Source organism: Lissotriton helveticus, chromosome 2_1 (assembly GCF_964261635.1).
Source record: "Lissotriton helveticus chromosome 2_1, aLisHel1.1, whole genome shotgun sequence".
Lineage (NCBI taxonomy): Eukaryota > Metazoa > Chordata > Amphibia > Caudata > Salamandridae > Lissotriton > Lissotriton helveticus.
The window spans coordinates 1,037,693,793-1,037,707,474 of NC_136059.1; positions in this window are offsets into that span (position 1 = coordinate 1,037,693,793).

A 13,682-nucleotide genomic window follows, 5' to 3' on the forward strand; every position below is an offset into this window, starting at 1 on the left:
AACACAACGACCTCGGAAGCAAAAAAGTACAGTTATGACTGAGGAAAAAAAACCAGAAAAAAACACTTTCCTCAGGGCTCTGCTTCTCAGCCAATAACCAGAAAAGTGGGAGTGAAAAGTCTCATTAACATGAGATTCCGAGAAGTGAAGGAAGCATACCACACAGAGAACAGAACTAGGCCCAGATACCGCAATCGGACCCTGAAAAGTGAAAAAGTTGTGAATCTCCAAAAACCTTGCAACAAAAAATGACAACAGCAGAGACTCCGACATGCAATCACAACAAACAAGGTAGGAGAGTTACAAAGCTCCAAACCCTCAAACACTAGGGGAGGTAATCGTCTGAGAAAGTAGACCAACCACGCGCCTAAATGCCTCGTCAGGGGCAGTAACCACTATGTAAATGCAAATAAAAAGATCAATCATGAACTGGGAGAGCTGAAGACCGCTGAAGAAGCGCTCATAACTTGAGATGTAGAAACTACTAGGGAAATACATTTATAAATCTCATGTTATATCTTGTCGGGCGTGAGCACATACCTAGACTATTTTCTTTGCATTCTGGAATGTGCAGTCTTGCATTTTAGGCACAATAAAACAAAACACGATACAACCTACTCACACCTGGCAATTAAAGCCTTGAGTTTTCGAATACCTTTACCTGGCACACGCTAGTGCACACATAGGTTACCAAGGAGTAATGCAAAAACTTGGAAGGTTCGGGAGAAAGAGGCGCACATCTAAGGACAAGCCCGCGAGCAAAAGAGATGCAGTGCGGTGCACGCGCACATGACTGAAAGCTAAGAGGAGACACCATGCGCGTGCACATGGCCGGTCCGTGCGCGCATATGATTTGTCTCCCTTCGCTACAAAAACTCACAACAACAGTCTCGCCAAGGCGATGCAGCGCATGCGTTGCATTCGCTAGGTGAGACCTAAAAAGGGGGATAAGTTACTGCTTAAGGAACAGGAGCCCAGCAATTAATACTACCACTGGCACTGAAAAGAAAAGTCTTGTTTTAGAACCTATATTCAACAAAAAGAAAGATAAACAAGGTGTACGAACCCAGAGTTTGGAGTTTTCCTCTAAACCATCATGAAGCAAACTAGTAGGAGCCAAAGTAAAAATGACCCCCTTTTTACGCTCCTTTTTTAAAGTCTAAGCTAAGCAATAGTCACCTAGTCTACCTATAGGTGAATAGAAGGAAATAAAAGAAGGTCGAACAATGCCTAGGGAAAATCCAACAGAGGGAAAGGTTAAGAGCAGTAATGCAAGTTACACGCATGACAATGCGAATTTCCCAGTAGTATTGACAGATCTCTTCATTCTCAACATATTTGGTGCTCAAGTTTCTATAGAGAGAGATTTTGGAGATACAATAATGGATTCCATCCCTGCAATGTCGCGATGAAAGAACACTAACCTGCAGGGCAAGCGTCCTTCAAACAGCAGGTACAATATAGGTATCTGTGCTATACACAACCTTCACAAACAGGTATGATGCAGTGCAGTCTTTCATAATGAATGTGTCCCTGAGACACTCAACAGGTACTATATGAGCATCACCGGTGCAAGCTTCCCTCTGACAATGAGCAGATTTAACACACCATCTACAGAGCAAGGTTCACTCATACACAAAGCAGGTACGATACAAGTATCCACAATTCAAGCTTCCCACACAACAACTACAGTGCAATGATGTTCAGTGCGGGAAACAACATTTACAACGCAACTTTTACAACGAACTACCATTACAACGAAACGTTTACAACGCAAAAACTTTTACAACGCATACCATTACAACGCAGGATTTTACAACGCAAGTACCTTTACAACGCATACCATTACAACGTAAGTATTGGTAAGTATATAATTATTTTTAAAATATTATATGTTTGGGTTTTTGGGTAAAGGGGTATTTTTAGGGTTCAGGGTCAGTTTTCAGTTTTTGGGTAAAGGGGTATTTTTAGGGTTCAGGGTTAGTTTTCAGTTTTTGGGTAAAGGGGTATTTTTAGGGTTCAGGGTAAGTTTTCAGTTTTTGGGTAAAGGGGTATTTTTAGGGTTCAGGGTCAGTTTTCAGTTTTTGGGTAAAGGGGTATTTTTAGGGTTCAGGGTCAGTTTTCAGTTTTTGGGTAAAGGGGTATTTTTAGGGTTCAGGGTAAGTTTTTAGTTTTTGGGTAAAGGGGTATTTTTAGGGTTCAGGGTCAGTTTTTAGTTTTTGGGTAAAGGGGTATTTTTAGGGTTCAGGGTCAGTTTTCAGTTTTTGGGTAAAGGGGTATTTTTAGGGTTCAGGGTCAGTTTTCAGTTTTTGGGTAAAGGGGTATTTTTAGGGTTCAGGGTCAGTTTTGGGTTTTTGGGGTACAGGGGTATTTTTAGGGTTCAGGGTAAGTTTTCAGTTTTTGGGTAAAGGGGTATTTTTAGGGTTCAGGGTCAGTTTTCAGTTTTTGGGTAAAGGGGTATTTTTAGGGTTCAGGGTCAGTTTTCAGTTTTTGGGGTACAGGGTTAATTTGTAAAAAATAAAATAAATTATATTTAAATTAAATTAATTAAATGTAATTAAATAAAAATTATTTATATTTTAATAATTTAAATTAAAAAAAATATTTTTAGGGTTCAGGGTCAGTTTTGGGTTTTTGGGGTACAGGGTTAATTTGTAAAAATAAATTAAAATTATATTTAAATTAAATTAATTAAATAAAATTAAATAAAATTTAATTATATTTTAATAATTTAAAATAATTTATATTAAAAAAAATATTATATGCTTACCAATATTTACGTTGTAATGGTATGCGTTGTAAAGGTACTTGCGTTGTAAAATCTTGCGTTGTAATGGTATGCGTTGTAAAAGTTTTAGCGTTGTAAAAAATTTGTTGTAATGGTAGTCGTTGTAAAAGTATGCGTTGTAACGTCATACATCCGTTCAGTGCAAGCTTCTTAGTACACAGAGCAGGTAGAATGAAGGCATCCTCAGTTCAAGCATCAGACACGCAATTCAATTAAATGTCAAAAACTTTATTCAGAAGCATTATAGCGTCCATAAAAGCAGTTCACAGTACAGAACAAACAATAAAACAATTCATAAAATACAGCATCAGACACTCATTAGGTGCAGGACACCGATGCTTGCCCTTGGGACCAGCATCAGCATGGCGATCTTCCTTCACACACCAAACAGGTACAATAGGGTATGCTTTCAGTTATCAATCTGTTCGTAACAGTGGCACAGCATTGAAAGCTTCCCCCAAAAATGGTTGGTACATTTACAAACGTTTCTCATACATACATACATACACACACAAAACACACCAAATGCATGGTGCAGATGCAAGGCACGTTTAACATTCTTAGATGGCGACAACAGCAATGTAAACTTCCTTCACACATACAACAAGTTCAGGGCAAGCATTTCAGATAAATTAACATATTTATTCATATACATATATGTATGTGTGAATTACTAAATAGACCTAACTAAGACAGCCAAAGGTTAAAGTGGAATGAACAATTATCCTGTGTTGTATTCTGCGGTGGGCCGAACCAAACTATGAATGACAGCTGAACATGTCAATGATGAGGAGAGCTGACCCAATTCCCCTGTATGGATGGATGTTTGATATGAATTTTGTTGAGAACATGAGGCTGGCGAGGCAATTAAATCTGCCTTTAGGCAAGACCTGAAAAAAACACTTAACCCAGACCTCAGATTTCTCAATATAAGGCCATGGCCAGCGCAACAGCGCTTTTTCTGTAGTCTTCTTATGTAAAATTCACTTTTCTTTTTATAAACTCGGGACTGCGAGTTCCAGAATGCAAAGAATAAACAGTACTTGATTAGCTACTGAAAGGGACAACCGGCGGTCTCCGGCTTACAAGGACAGCCATCATTCTTCGGGAGTAAATAGACTATTTTCTGTACAATTGCCAGAAAACCCCTCATCAAAAGCGTTAACACGCACACATAAATGGCGGCTTAGGTGAATATGGAGTACTGCAACGGTAATAGGGACGTCTGGCGTAGGCTGTGTTTCACTTTAATTTTACTGACAAGAGTGCCTTTTACTAACAGTGATCCCATGGGAGGAAGTTGGAAAATACAAAGTCGTAAATTGTTATTTTAGGAGCAGAAAATCCAACAAGCTCAAACATTTTAACTTTGAGAGGGATCGGAATGAGGTCGAGCTGTCCTCTCAGCCCGGAATGGAAACACCAGCCTCCCACCGCTATTCAATATAACTCTTTCAGCGGCGGGGAGATCTCACCATCATTCACGCGAGATTTGCCTGCTTATAATTACCGCCTGCAGTGCTCGGACAAATGCAATCTTTTAAGACGCTAACTGCATTAGACTCACACCTGAGGGATGTAATGGTACAAGTGTAATGTGGCCTAACCAGTTTGTCTTAGCAAGACTTTACAGTGCTGATTTGAAACAGCCGAACAAAATCAACAGTTACCTTGAGCCAGAGGCCTACAGAGAGCAATTAGAGTCAAGGCGTGGGTTCTGAACCCAATACTGTCTGTCAGTCTCCATGATTTGTGTTTGTTGTACTCAGCCTCATTTCCTGCGTGAAATACGAGGCGGTGTACAGAGGGAAAATTCCCAAGATTAAAAAATATTTGACCTCAGCGCGCTCGCGAGCATGAAAGTACACATGTCTGAACGACCATTTTGGTTTGTAGTACAAAGTTCTATTGACGTTGGCAGGGCGAACTTCCATGCCTCAAAACCACATGAATGGTTTCTCGTTTCAGCCAAAAAATGCTTTCCACATGCTCTGCTCGCATGCCAATCTACACAGCAGTTTCAGCAGAGACCGAGGCCAAGTGCTTTATAAAGAGCTGCCTTCTTTGGGATCAGGCAAACCACAACAGACACATTGCTAATGCAATCGAATTATCTGCTTGAATATTTTTCCAGATGGATCCAATGCCTGAAAAATATCGCAATAAAAAAGGTATTATTCGGCCGCTTGAACTGAAACGCTGGAATAAAGAAACAATTTGTCTGAAGGGAAAATTTGAAGACATATGTTGTCAGAGGATTTTTTTATGCTGGAAAATGTGCATTTTTAAAAGATGATATATTATAAAGGAAAGTGTCAAAACTAAGATAATGAGGGGGGTGCAGATATACATGCTCGAGTTACTCAAAGTTTTGCAAAGTGCTAAGCTTGATTTCTTTTTTTTTCAATAAGGGAATAACTTAAGTGACTTTTTGGGGTAGCTCAAAAACTATTACCTATCAAAGTCCCATTCACCTATGACTCTTAGTACTATTGGTGCTATGCGAGATTTCCTGTCACAAACCCTCTTTCACACTGATCCTTTTTAGGTGAGACATAGAGAACCATGAACTTGTCACCACAGGCAATTCTCGGGTTAGGTGGGGAATCTTCACCAGCCACTCAACCCTAAAAATCAAACAAGCTGAAGACAATTTAAAAGCCAAAGATGGTTGTTGGGATGGAAAAGTCCTTTGCATGGTGATGCATGTGCACCCTTGTCCTAAGTGCCCCAAGGGTACTGATGTCTGGATCCCTCATGCTGACTTTTGTTGTCACAAGTGGACACGGGGCATGCGTGTGAGCCATGACATAGGGCTGTCTCACAGATTGAGGTCCTTTTGGACAGGGAGGGGTGCCAAAGTCCTACCCTCTCAGTGGTGAAAGGCTATAGCATTTACCAAGAATTAAGCAGCACAAGTGCGGTTGTGGCAGCATACTGTGTAGTAATCAGTAGAAGTGAACAGGTCTTTTTTATATGGGTCATGGGAGTGTGACCTATAGGCTCTCTCATTTAAAGTTCTGCTGTGTGTGCCTCGCTCATCCTTCGCCTACATCAGTTTGGAGTGTAGTGTAGTGATGCACAGTGTATGTGTGGTATCCATGTGCTGGATATTTGTGTGCCTGTAAATGGTACAATACAGGGATAATGCAGTGCTGAGCAGTGTGTGTATATTATATGCATGTGATGGGTGTATGGTTGCCTGTGAATGGTACAATGCATACAATATATAGTGCTGTGCAGCCCAAGAATGCTATATGCATGTGCTGGGTGTATTGCATGCCTGTGAATGGTGTAGTACATGGACAACTGTGGGTTCCATTTAAGGAGATCCAGGGCTGAGGAGAAGAGATAGAGGAATCCCCCAGACAGATTTGGGTATTGCTACATTCCTGTATACTAGGTAAGACACACTGGGGGAAGAGAGAGCCATGCTCTTCATACATTTTAAAGGGTGCGCCAAGATTCAGAGAGAGGTCATTTGGAAGGGACCTGGGCATATCTCAGGAAGGAGATGGGGCTGATAAGAGAATCATAAAGCGTAGGGCTGAGGCCTCGGGGTAACCTTATGATACACATACCACTGTGACTAACATCCAGGTGTGAACCTCTAGTTACTCCCATGGCCTGGGCAGTGGGGCTATCATGTTTGGAGTGGATCCTTCTATGACAGACGGCTTTTGGGTGTAAGAGAGAACAGATGAGAGGCACTTCATAAGTAAACAGACCCCAACATAAACTTTAAAGACTCAGACAGTAAATCACAACTGAGGCCTGGAAATGGGCTATAACAAGGGGAGTTTGAGATCCCCCACTTTATCAACTATGAAGCAGCCAGTCGAGCTCTGCGAGGTGGAGAAGCTCTGCAAGACTTCAGCATGTGACCAGGACTGGGGGGAAATGTCTGTTAGTCTCTCAGCAGAGTGTAGGGACATCACCCAGTAAATTCAAGATTGCATGCCCTTGGATCCAATCTGCTTCGTTCCATTCCAAAACAATTTGCTCCACTTCAATCCGCCCCACTTCAATCCCCCTACTCCAATTTGCCTCATTGCAATCCAATCCACCTCACCCCAATCCACCCACTCATTCCAATACACCCCACTCCAATACATCACAATCCACCTCACCCAATCCAATCCCTCATGCCCTCCCGAATCCACCATACTGCAATCCGATCCACTACCATCCACCCCACTTCAATTCAAAACAATATGTCCCACACCAATCAAAAACAAGTTCCCCAAAAGATCTGCCCACGCCAATCCATCCACTCCAATCCGCCCACTCCAATCCAATGCAATCTGCCCCACTCTAATCTGCCCCACTTCAATGCAAAATAAACTGCCCCACTCAAATCCACCCTGCTCAAATCTCCACTCCACTACAAAAGAATCTGTTGACTACAATCTACCCACTTCAATCTGCCTCACTGCAATCCAAAACATCCTGCCCACTTCAATTCAGCCCACTCAGTCCACCCACTCCATTCAGCTCCACTCTATTCTGCCCCACTCAAATCTACCCCACCCTAATTTGCGCCACTCCAATCCAATCCACCTCACCCCAATCCAGCAACTCTATCCCAATATACCCCACTCCAATCCACCCCACCCTACTCCAATCCAAATCACACCAATCAAATCCAGCCCAATCCAATCTACCCCACTCTAATCCAATCCACCTCACCCAATCCAATCCACCCTATGCCCTCCCCAATTCCCCCCACTCCAACCCAATCCACCACAATAAACCCACCCCACTCCAATCTAAAACAATGTGCCCCACACACAATCCAAAATAATTTTCCCACTCCAATCCAAAGCAATCTGCCCACTCCATTTCAGAACAATCTGCCTCACTCCAATCCAAATCAATATGCCCCAATCCAATCTGCTCCACTCAGACCTAAACAATCTGCTCCACTCCAATCTACCCCACTCTAATACAATCCACCTCACTCATTCCAATCCACCCCATGCCCTCCCCAATTCAAACCACACCAATCCAATCCACTGCATTAAACCAACCCCACTACAATCCAAAACAATCTGCCCCACTCCAATCTGCCCCACTCGAATCCAAAACAATCGGCCCACTCCAAACTCCAATCCAAAGCTATCTACCCCACTCCAGTCCAAAACATTGTGCCCTACTCCAATCTACAGCAATGTGTCCCACTCAAAGTCAAAACAATCTTCCCCACTCTAATCCACCCTACTCTAATCCAATCCACCCACCCCACTCCATTCCAATCCACCCCACCCCAATCCAACCTAATCCACCCCACTCCAATCCACCCAACTCCGATCCAAAACAGTCTGCCCAACTCTCATCCACACCACTCAAATGTGCCCCACTCTAATCTAAAAGAATTTGCCGAATCCAATCCACCCACTTCAACCCAACCCACCCCACTCCAATATGCCCTATTCCAATCTACACACTCCAGTCCAATCCACCTCACTCCAATCCACCCACTCCATCCCAATACACCCCACTCCATTCCACCACAATCCACCTCACACAAATCCAATCCACCCCATACTAATAAAATCCAACCCAGTCCAATCTACCCCACTCTAACCCAATCCACCTCACCCAATCCAATCCACCACAATCAACCCCACTCCAATCCCAAACTTTCTGCCCCACACCAATCCAAAACAACTTGCCCCTCCAATCCAAAACAATCTGTCCCACTCCAATCTGCCCCCTCCAATCCTAAACCATCTGACCCATTCCAATATACCTTACTCCAATCTGCCCCACTCCAATCCCCCCACTCCAATCCACCCCACTTCCATCTGCCCCACTCCCACCCAAAACAATCTGCCTATGCCAATCCAGCCACTTCAATCTGCCCACTCCAATCCAAAACAATCTTCCCCACTCTAATCTGCCCCACTTTAATCCAAAACAATCTGCCCCACTCAAATCCATACCATTCTGATGTAAAACAGTCCGCCCCACTCAAATCCACCCCACTCAAATCTGTCTCACTCCATTACAAAACAATCTGCTCCACTCCAATCTTCCCACTCCAATCTGCCTCACTCCAAATTGCCCCACTCAAATCCAATCCACCTCACCCCAATCAACCCACTCATCCCAATACACCCCACTCCAATCCACCACAATCCAACCCACTCTAATCCAATCCACCCCACACCAATAAAATACAACCCAATCTAATCAACCCCACTCCAATCCAATCCAATCCACCTCACCCAATCCACCCCCTCATCCCAATACACCCTACTCCAAACACCACAATCAACCTCACCCAATCCAATCCATCACATGCCATCCCAAATTCACCCCACTCAAATCCAATCCACCACAATCCACCCCACTCCAATTCAAAGCATTCTGCCCCACTCCAATCTGCCCCACACCAATGCAAAACAATTTCCCCCACTCCATTCCCCAAAATCTGCCCACGCCAATCCATCCACTCCAATCTGCCCACTCCAATCGGAAACAATCTGCCCCACTCTAAACTGACCCGTTTCAATACAAAACAAACTGCCCCACTCAAATCCACTCCATTCCGATTCAAAACAGAGTGCCCTCACTCAAATCCACCCCACGCAAATCTGCTCCTCCCCATTCAAAAAGAATCTGCAGACTCCAATCCACCCACTCCATTCTGCGACACTCCAATCCAAAACAATCTGCCCACTCCAATTCACCCGACTCCAGTCCGCACCACTCCAATCTGCCCCACTCTAATCTGCCCCACTCCAATTTGCCACACTACAGTCCAATCCTACACATCCCTATATACCCACTCCATCCCAATACACCCCACTCCAATCCACCACAATCCAACCCACTCTAATCCAATCCACCCCACACCAATAAAATACAACCCAATCTAATCAACCCCACTCCAATCCAATCCAATCCACCTCACCCAATCCACCCCCTCATCCCAATACACCCTACTCCAAACACCACAATCAACCTCACCCAATCCAATCCATCACATGCCATCCCAAATTCACCCCACTCAAATCCAATCCACCACAATCCACCCCACTCCAATTCAAAGCATTCTGCCCCACTCCAATCTGCCCCACACCAATGCAAAACAATTTCCCCCACTCCATTCCCCAAAATCTGCCCACGCCAATCCATCCACTCCAATCTGCCCACTCCAATCGGAAACAATCTGCCCCACTCTAAACTGACCCGTTTCAATACAAAACAAACTGCCCCACTCAAATCCACTCCATTCCGATTCAAAACAGAGTGCCCTCACTCAAATCCACCCCACGCAAATCTGCTCCTCCCCATTCAAAAAGAATCTGCAGACTCCAATCCACCCACTCCATTCTGCGACACTCCAATCCAAAACAATCTGCCCACTCCAATTCACCCGACTCCAGTCCGCACCACTCCAATCTGCCCCACTCTAATCTGCCCCACTCCAATTTGCCACACTACAGTCCAATCCTACACATCCCTATATACCCACTCCATCCCAATACACCCCACTTCAATCCACCCCACCCCACTCCAATCCAATGCACACCAATCAAATCCAGCCCAATCCAATGTAAACCATTTGAATCCAATCCACCTCACCTAATCCAATCCACCCCATGCCCTCCCCAATCCACCCACTGCATTCCAATCCACCACAATCCACCCCAATCCGAATCAAGCTGCCCCACACCAATCCAAAACAATTTCCTCCACTCCATTCCACAATATCTGCCCACGCCAATCCATCCACTCTAATCTGCCCACTCCAATCTAAAACAATCTGCCCCACTCTAATCTGCTCCACTTCAATCCAAAACAAACGATTCCACTCAAATCGACCCACCTCCAAGCCAAAACAGTCTGCCCCACTCTAATCAACCCCACTCAAATCTGCCCCACTCTATTCAAAAATAATCTTCCGACTCCAATCCACCCATTCCAATCTGCCACACTCCAATCCAAAACAATCTTCCCACTCCAATTCACCGCACTCCAGTCCACCCCACTCCAATCCACCCCACTCCAATCCGCCCCACTCCAATCTGCCCCACTCCAATCTGCCCCACTCCAATCTGCCCCACTCCAATCCAATAATCCTCACCCCAATACACCCACTCCATCCTAATACACTCCACTTCAATCCACCCGACCCCACCCCACCCCACCCCAATCCAATGCACACCAATCAAATCCAGCCCAATTCAATCTACCCCACTCTAATCCAATCCACCTCACCCAATCCAATCCACCTCACGCCCTCCCCAATCCACCCCACTGCAATTCAAAATAATCTGCCCCACTCCAATCTGCCCCACACCAATATAACACTTTCCCCCTACAATCCAAAACAATCTGTCCCATTCCAATCTGCCCCACTCCAATCTACCTCACTCCGATCTGCCCCACTGCAGCCCCCCACTCCAATCCACCCCACTTCAATCCACCTCACTCCCACCCAAAACAATCTACCTACGCCAATCCGTCCACTCAAAACTGCCCACTCCAATCCAAAACAATCTTCCCCACTATAATCTGCCCCACTTCAATCCCAAAAAATCTGCCCCGCTCAAACTCATACCACACCGATCTAAAACAGCCTGCCTCACTCAAATCCACCCCACTTTAATCTGCCTCACTCCATTCCAAAACAATCTGCTCCACTCCAATTCACCCCACTCCAATCTGCCCCACTTCAATACGCCCAATCCAATCTGCCCCTCTCCAACTTGTCCCACTCCAGTCTAATCCACCTCACCCCAATCCACCCACTCATCCCAATAAACACCACTCCAATCCACCACAATCCAACTCACTCTAATCCAATCCACCCCACAATAATAAAGTACAACCCAATCTAATCTACCCCACTCTAATCCAATCCACCTTACCCAATCCACCCACTCATCCCAATACACCCTACTCCAATATACCACAATCGACCTTACCCAATCCAATCCACCCCATGCCCCCCATAATCAACCCCATTCAAATCCAATCCACCACAATCCACCCCACTTCAATTCAAAACATTCTGCCCCACTCCAATCTGCCCACAGCATCCAAAACAATTTCCCCCACTCCATTCCCAAAGATCTGCCCACACCAACCCATCCACTCCAACCTGCCTACTCCAATCCAAAACAATCTGACCCACTCTAATTTGCCCCACTTCAATCCAGAACGAACTGCCTCACTCCAATCCACCACACTCAAACCCACCCCGCTCCGTCCAAAACATAGTGCACCACTCTAATCCACCACACTCAAATCTGCCCCACTCCATTTCAACAGAATCTGCCGACTCCAGTCCACCCACTCCAATCTGCCGCACTCCAATCCAAAAAAATCTCCCCACTCCAATTCACCCCACTCCAGTCTGCGCCACTTCAATCCGCCCCACTCAAATCCAACCCACCCCACTCCAATTCAAAACAATCTGCCCCACAGGAATCCAAAACAATTTTCCCCACTCCAATCCAAAAAAATCTGCCTATGCCAATCCATCCTCTCCAATCTGCCCACTCCAATCCAAAACAATCTGCCCTATGCAATTCCACCCCACTCCGATCCAAAACAGTCTGCCCCTCTCTAATCAACCCCGCTCAAATCTGCCTCACTCCTATCCAAAACAATCTGCCCACTTCAATTCACCCCATCCAGTCCACCCCACTGCAATCTGCTCCACTCTAATCTGCCCCACTCCAATCTGCCCCACTCCAATCTGCCCCACGCCAATCCAATCCAACTCTCCCTAATCCACCCACTCCATCCCAACACACCCCACTTCACTCTACCTCACCCTACTCCAATCCAATCCACACCAATCAAATACAACCCAATCCAATCTACTCCACTTTAATCCAATCCACCTCACCCAATCCAATCCACCCCATGCCCTCCCCAATTCACCCCACTCCAATACAATCCACCACAATCAACCCACCCCAGTACAATCCAAAACAATCTGCCCCACACACAGTGCAAAACTATTTGCCCCACTCAATCCAAAACAACAAGCCCCAATCCAATCTGCTCTACACTAAACCTAAACAATCTGCTCCACTCCAATTCGCCCCACTCCAATCTGCCCCACTTCAATAGGCCCACTCCAATCTGCCCCTCTCCAACTTGTCCCACTCCAGTCTAATCCACCTCACCCCAATCCACCCACTCATCCCAATACACCCCACTCCAATCCACCACAATCCAACCCACTCTAATCCAATCCACCCCACACCAATAAAATACAACCCAATCTAATCTACCCAACTCTAATCCAATCCACCTCACCCAATCCACCCACTCATCCCAATACACCCTAATCCAATACACCACAATCGACCTTACCCAATCCAATCCACCCCATGCCCCCATAATCCACCCCACTCAAATCCAATTCACCACAATCCACCCCACTTCAATTAAAAAAATTCTGCCCCACTCCAATCTGCCCACAGCAATCCAAAACAATGTTCCACACTCCGTTCCCAAAAATCTGCCACACCAACCCATCCACTCTAATCAGCCCACTCCAATCCAAAACAATCTGACCCACTCTAATTTGCCTCACTTCAATCCAGAACGAACTGCCTCACTCCAATCCACCACACTCAAACCCACCCCGCTCCATCCAAAACATAGTGCCCCACTCTAATCCACCACACTCAAATCAGCCCCACTCCATTCCAAAAGAATCTGCTGACTCCAATCCACCCACTCCAATCTGCCGCACTCCAATCCAAAAAAATCTCCCCACTCCAATTCACACCACTCCAGTCTGCTCCACTTCAATCCGCCCCACTCCAATCCAATCCACCCCACTCCAATTCAAAACAATCTGCCTCACTCCAATCTGCCCCAGAAGAATCCAAAACAATTTCCCCCACTCCAATCCAAAAAA